Here is a 7,906-nt window from a genome sequence, read left to right as displayed (position 1 = left end):
GCTCTGCAGATGAACCAGAGATGGGTGCTCAGGAGACACTGAGTCTGCAGGAGTCTTGACCGTGAGCTTCCCAGCCTCCAGATCTGGGAGGCATAAATTTCAGCTACTTGTCAACTCCCCAATCAGTAGCCCGTTGTTTTAGCACCCCACAGCAGTTGGAATGGGACAGATAAAAAGTAAAACACTGTTACCAATTGTTTAGACTTCAGTCTTATGGTTTGGAAGTTCTGGTTTGCCTTTTTTTTTTTTCTTCCTTGTTGGAGAAATGCAGTTAGTCAGAGCCAACCAACTTTCCAACATTATAATTAAATCAAAGAGAGTAAGTCCATTCAGAAAACGGAATAAGCTCTTTCCTTGAAATCTAATTAAGTCTGCTCTTAAAATTAAAATGTAATACATATAAAGAAGATCCAACTTAATTTCAAGAAATAATCAGCAATAAAATAAAAAGTTACAACTCTACAGAAGGAATTGGCAAGATTCAAATGTAAGCGATTCTATTTTACAGGAAGACGGTGATGCGGAGCCACAGTGGAGACGTCTGCCGGGGAGGAGACGCCTGTGGAGTGGAGCCCTGGAGGTCAAGGCTGTGGGGCCTGCTTCACAGCCTTGACAGCTCCCAGGACAACTGTTCTCAGCATGCGCTGCACAGGAGAATCTACCCGGGAATGTAAAGAAAGAAAACAAAGACTGCTTCCAGACCCCACCCAACTCTGCCCTCAAGGGCCCAGGGGTGTGGGGGTTTTTTTTTGACATTTTTCAGTTTCTGGGGGGAAAAAATAGGACATTGGGAGGATCACAACTTTGCAGGTCCCATGTCCTTATCTGTGAAATTATTAGACTAAGTCATGTATAATAGGACCCTTTCCATCTCTCACTTTGCACTATTCTATCTTTTTACCAATTCAGAGGTGTCTTTCTTTAATGAGTCTGATGAGGAAGAATGTGAAACGGTCTCTGAGTCCCCCAGGGGGAGTTGGGTTCCTGGATGGACTGTTTCCTAGGTCAATGATCTTGAACAGGCCATTTAACTTTTCCACTCCCCCTTGTATAAATGGAGACCAGATAATCCAGAATATCTCTATTCTTCAAGTGCCAGAGCCTACCATGTTGGTAATCATCGAAGCTGATCAGAGCCTGCTTGGGGTCCAACATTTTTCTTGGGAAGATTCTAGGAGGATCCGAGGCATAAATAGAGCAGGTCAGACTGACACCCACCCAGCAGAGTGGGGGCTTTTCCTCCGTCGTCAACAGAGTCAGCAGATATCGAAGTCAATTATTCAGGTCTCTTTGGAATGAGGAGACCAGAATGGGCAGGTCATTCTCGGTCCTATTGACCCAAACAATGCCACCACCTCACGTATGCCAAGCTCCGTCACCAGTCTGCCTTGAGGCCACGGGTGCTTTCCTCCTCCTTAGTGAGGTCCTGGAGGAAGACTCACGCACGGAAGACGGGGTTCAAGCACAGGTTTGGTATTGGGAAACAAGAAGCCAATCGTGCAGAACAGTGATTGGGTGTTTGGGAAGCAAGGGTGATTGGGAAGGGATGGTGGGCTGACAGAGAAGGGAACCGGAGGGTGAAGACCCAGAGCTCTGTTTCCCAGGTGTGAGTGTCACAGATCGGCAGAGCATCCCTGAGGGGTCTCAGCAGTTGAAGGTGAAAATTAAGCACGGAGGGTCCATTTATCTATAAAGACCTAAACGCTCTTTTAACAGTTTGAACTTACCACCTTAAACCAAAAAAAATAGGTTTGGAACTAATAAAATATGTACCACCAAGTCCCCCCAGATGAGTGTCCGCCATCTCCAGGGATTTCCAGGTGTAGGGATGTATTTCACTACATTGGTGCGCGTATCTGTCCCACTCAAGCCTCTCACCCCTGGCCACCTGGAAAGGGACAGGTGGAGGTGCACACACCTTGTCGTCTGGGGTCTCGTGGAAATAAGAGATGCTTAGGCCTTTCATGCTGTGGGAACTCCCAGATGACCTTCCAGCCCAGAGACCTAGGAAAATGTCATGTTCCTCAAAGGAGAGAAGCAACCTGTGAAGCTGCACACCAGACAGTGGGAACACACCTGGCACCACACCTGAGCACACCACCCTCTCCAGGGAGGGCATTTCCAGCTGCGGGTCTCGTCGCGAAACGGTAGAAGTGGAAAGGGAGGTGACTTCATCAGGAGAGGATGACAGCAAATGAGCGCGCACTACAGTTCCCGGCCCCTGCGGCCCCAAAGGCGCCGCTCCTGCCCACTCGCATAGCCACACGCTCCCACTCACGTGCGCTCAGCCTCTCCGTCACATCCTTGATGCCGACAGAAGGACTTAGAGGGACTGAGCTGTTGAGACTAATGACACTTTAACTAACTCAGGCTGACTCCTTACTTCCTGGTGAGTGAGCAGGATCAAGGCCTCAAAGGCAGTTTTAATAGTTAATGACGATAAACCGGACCACCGTCAGGGATTGGTTAACAACAGTTCCATGAACGTGATCAGCTCGTGCTTGCCATATAGTCCAATGGGGCTCTTGCCTGCATGAACCCCCCTGCCTTGCTGACCTTTAAGCTGATTGGTTCCCGCCTAGCCCCCACCCTACATAAAAGCTATGTGACTTCCTCAATAAACGAGTGACGGGTCTCCCTGATGCGTCTGATTGTCCTCCACCGGGAGGGCTGGGAGCGGGCGGTCAGTCGGCCTTACCTATCCCAGTCTGACCTTGTTGGGGAGTGTCCTCTTCCCTTGTCACTGGTCGAGAAGAGCAAGGGGGCTTAAGACCCCGACACTGAGCCCCCAAGCACACAGGAAGACCCCAGGGAAACACATCTGTGCATTTTCTTTCATGCTGACTCTAAAGACCTACCCATGGTGAACTAGCATGAAGGACTATGTGACAGGAAGGACGCACTGGGAGCCTGGGCCAGCCCTGTGGTTTAAAGCTGTGACACACTTCTTGGAACATCAATCTTCCAATCTAGAGAATGAGAACAATACTGCCTTTATCCTGTCATTTGAAGGATGAAATGAATGCACAGTGTCCCCAACCCAATCCACCTTCCTGTGCACCTGCTCCCAGCCACTGGGGCCCCACCGAGCAGCATGCTGGTGTATGTCTCCACTGTCTCTCCAGAGCAGAGGCTGGGGTCATGCTTGTTTCTGATCTCCCAATGACGACCATGGTGTCTAGTCCCTCATAAGAGAAGATGGGATAGCCGCTGCTTTGAACTGCAGGAGGCTCTGTACCTCACAGCTCTCCTAATCTCAGTTAAGCTTTTATTCATGATCAAAACCTGCAGGACAATATTGGATGCATTTTGAACTCCACACCCTGGACCTAAGGGCAAAACCCACAATCCCAGCCCTTTGAATCACTGCAGGACCCATGGATGGCAACTCACAGGCTGACCGAGTGAATGAAGTTTAAAGAGAATCAAAGTTGATCAAATCGAAATTGACGAGTCATTTTAGAAACAATTTGGGCAACGATGTGGCTTAAATTACAAATAACCATGGATGGGGAAGATAATTTGTTTTTAGTGACCTAATTGTTACCAAGCTAAGAAAGGGTGGAAGACACTAGAAATGTTGAAAAAAATGATTAATTGTGAGAGCTACAACTTTTCCCAAAAGATGGTGATCAGTTATCAAAGGTAGAACCGAAGAAAGAGTGCCCCAAAGGAAATAACTCTCTGATAAGGGGATTATTGTGATCAACTGAATAGAAAATAATAGAATAAATAACAACTCACAGTGTTTCCAGATCTTTTGTTGGATTCCAGGGAGCAACATATACCAAGAGATAATACTATATTTTTAGTAGCCTTTTATTTACTCACCTAAGAAAATGCTTAATTTTAACTCAGATATGGAACCTCCTCATGACAGGTTTTAGAGAAAGCAAATTTCCATCTACCCAGAACAGATTTTGCTGCCATTGTGCCTAGATTCCATGAACCTGTCAAAGAACTTGTCCTTCCTCAGACTCTTCCATTCTCTTCCATTGATGTGGTTGGAGCAACACCAATCAAGGGCTAACAAGGAGCAGGGCCTAGAAATGCTTCCTATCCCCACTCACCAGCACTTCGAGAAGTTGTTTCATCAACCGCTGCCTCTCTCTCCAAGGTAGGGTTCCAACACTGTCAGAGAGGACTTGCAAACACATTGTCAGTGACAAGGAATCTGAGTGCTTCCAAAGCACTTTGGAAATATAAAATGTGATATAAATGCTTAATTAAGAAAAATGACATGTGACACAGTTGCTATTTTTACCACCTAACAAGAACCCACACACATTTTTCTAAAATAACTGAGTTACAAGCAGGGAAGAAATCCCCCGAGATGTTGAGGGCTGCACTTTGATTTCAGAGGCAATGCAGGATCTGTGCCCATTTCAAGTATCCTCACCATCCAGGAATGGGCAGGGACCTTGAAAGATACCAGTAGTCCGTAAGGCACCCACGCAGACCTCTCCAAACAGAAGTTCAAGTTTCCCGCAACTGTGCCCAGCAAGCACCAGCAGTCAGCAAAGGACTTTCTTCCCTTCTCACCCTGTCTCTGCAAATCAGCATAAAGCAGATTCAATGCATGATTTAAGCCGAAGCTCAGCAGCAAGTAAAATCGAAAGGGCGATCAATGAAATTGATGAGAGCCTGTAAGCCCGGCATGTGGTTCACCCAGCACCCCAAGAAAAGGGCTTCCCTTTGGGATCCAAAAGGTCAGAATCAACTCTTCTCTACATATTGATTGGAAGAGATCAATAAAGGGTGGAGGTTCATTTTTTTTCTCACCTTACTTTCCAGTTTACCATAAGATCACCAAACATTCATTGGCCATTCACTGCACATATAAAATGCTGAGACGCATAATCATCCTATCACTGTTCTCAGTTACAATGGACTCTGCAAAGTTAATGTTCCTGCGTCCAGTCTCCATATACACAGGGAATAGCAGAATTGTGGACAGAAACCCAGGGCTCCGTGGCCGCTGGTTATCCTTAGTGCAATCTAACCACCTGAAGGCCTAGATTCCTGGCTCTGGCAAGCTGGCTCTTTGACTTGGTTTGACCTGTGGACTTTAGGAAGGACTTTCCAAGTGAATGTTGTGGGAGGATCTGACTGGGAGATCGGGAGGCCAAAATCTGAACTTGAGTAATCAAGAAATAGGCAGGAAAAGACAAAAGTCTCAACCCTCTTTCCCTGGGTCTAAGTAAAGCAGAGCATCAGATCCTCTCTCCAATTCCATTTATTGCAGTATGTTTGTTTAGAAAGCACTTAGGCTACCTGTGCTATTGTTCTACACAGTGGTGAAGGGAGAGAGGAGGGTAAATTCACATTAAGAAAAGACTGCCTTTAAGGAGCCCAAAGTCCCATTGCAGGAACAAGATTTATTCACATGCTCAACATAAAATAATAGGAACCAGAATAATCAATAAACATGTATACCTGGTTCTGAGAGACTTAAAGAAGAGGGTGGAGGAGGCCATGGAGTCTTCCCGAGAAGGCATAAGTACAGCTGTGGCCTAGTGGACAGATAGGTGATGAGTCATGGATGAAAACAGGATGCCACAGTGTCAGAGTTCCAAGCATGGTGGCCTCTGGCCCAGTCTATTCGTTAACATCTCCCTTTTGAATCTTGGCGTGGTGGGGAGTACCCTGCTTCACATCAGATATATGTATTTCCAACCCCAGCTCGGCCAGTCTGAGCCTTTGAGCTTGGTTAAACTTGAAATATCTTTACTGTTTTATTTTCTTTTGCAGCAAAATAATATCTACCTGGTAGGGCTAGTGAGAAAATAAAATAAGGTATATACACTGCTGGCTCATGGAAGAAGTACAAATATTAGTTGACTTTCACTTTAGGAACACATTAACTGTCACATCTGTAGGAAGTACTATTATTTATTCATTCAAACCTATTCTCTTCCTCCAGAGCAATAGAAATATGGTCGAACCCATGCTTCCTAGCCAGACAGTGCACCTACCCCCTCGCCTGACAACTACTTGATCCTTGTGACTTTGTTACTGCTAGTATCAGATAAGCAGAAATGATGTGTGTCTCTTCCAAACCTGGACTAGAAAATAACCCATGAGTGTTTTCCTCTTCCTGCTTGTTGCAGCTTGAAACCCAATTCTGACCATCGGATGAGGTCATTGCCCTAGTAACAGCCAAGAAACAAGCTTCAAGGAAACTAGAACTCCAAAATGACAACTTGGAACAGAGCAGGCCACTCAAGTCCTGGGATCAGTACCAGAAAGAGGAATAAGTGTCTTTGTTCTCTTAACCACTATCCCCTTGGGCCTCTTGTGACATTACCATAGCTTTTCCATCCAACTAATGCAAAATTTTATGTATTCCTTGAAAAAGTAGTTTCATTTTGATAGAGCAGATATTATCCCCACTTGGCAGATGAGCCAACTCAAGCCAAGGGCAGGCCAAGGTCACCGACCTGCGGATGCTCTCCTGTTCACTGGTACCCAGAGCCTTAGTCTTCGAGTTCAATAACTTTGTCATTTCTTATTTCCGAGACTGTGAGCAGAACTGTTCAGATTTAGGTGTTGGTGGAAGTTTGACAGGGTTGGATGTTACATTTCAAATATAGAACCATGATCCTAGATTTTAAATTGTGCTGCATATCACAAGTGGTTTTCATGATTGCCACTATACGTTTCCACTACGAGATTGCAAGGAGCAATGGGAGCTGTAATTGTGACACGGAGTTCTGGAATCCAGGGCAGAAATGTTTGGCATTGGGGGTAATTTACACCCATAATGTAATTAAAAAGGAGGCAATTTGCATTCAGATTGGCACATTACAGTATTTTTTTCTGATTATAAAAATTAAAAAAAAAAAGAAGCTCTAGCAAGCACAGGAGGTTTCTGGGTGCTCTGACAATTAGTATGTTAGACAAATGACATTGGGAAGGAGGACTTTCTAATCCTTTTCTGGAGTCCTAGCACTTTGCCAAGAAAATAATAAGCTGTCTGTCAGATATTTTAATATGAAGCATGCTGTGATAAATAACTGTTTGCACCCCCACGCTATTTTTGCTGAAAAGTATTTATAAAATTTCTCTCTGATTCTCACCTATTGATAGAATCTGCCTATAAATAAAAGATTTGAAAGTCATAAACCTAAGCACTTGAAACTGAAAGAATCCAAAGTGTTATATTAACAAGGAAGTTATGAGTTAGGGTTATCAAAAAAAGATTCATAGATTACACAGAATACCTGCAGGTGGTGAAATGAACACTAACTTGGAATGAAGACTTTTTCGCTACCTAAAATTCCTCAACCACTTATTTTAGCTCTGTGTTTAAGTTTCCTGCCCACCCCCCAAAAAGTATATCATCTCACTTGACTGAAAGGAATAAGTAAAATGTTCAAGAAAAAGTGTCCAGCATACAATAGGAGCTCAATAAATACTCACTACATTGTTAAAGCCTAAATATGGAGAAAGGGAAAAATCTAACAGTAGAATATTGAGCATAGTCTAAGACGACTCTGTAAAAGGATACCAGGATCATCCCCACCACATAACAGAAGAGGACACTGATGAACGGAAGGAACTGGTGACCTTGTCACCTGGGGAACTGCAAACGTGGCAATGGGACTTAGTGTCTGTGGGTAAGTACGCAGCCTACTGTCTGGTCCCTTGAGAGGATTCCTCTCCTGTATCGACGCTGGTGGAATCTCTGCCTCGTGCTTTGCCAGATACATCACAGGTGGCACTAAAATTTAAAGAAGGAAATTTATCTCTATTCAAGGATAAATGTGGACGCACAGAGTTGCATGTTCTCTTATTCTAAGGTTCCTGTACTTCCATGAAGAAGAGGAATTGAAATCAAAAAGAAAACAAAATTGGAGTCATCTGCCCTGTGTGATCCATCAGAAATGCCACCTGCCACCTGGTC

The sequence above is a fragment of the Sciurus carolinensis genome, chromosome 4 (assembly GCF_902686445.1).
Source record: "Sciurus carolinensis chromosome 4, mSciCar1.2, whole genome shotgun sequence".
In the NCBI taxonomy this organism is placed as follows: Eukaryota; Metazoa; Chordata; class Mammalia; order Rodentia; family Sciuridae; genus Sciurus; species Sciurus carolinensis.
The sequence above is the reverse complement of the archived record's forward strand: the minus strand, read 5'-3'. Positions refer to the sequence as shown.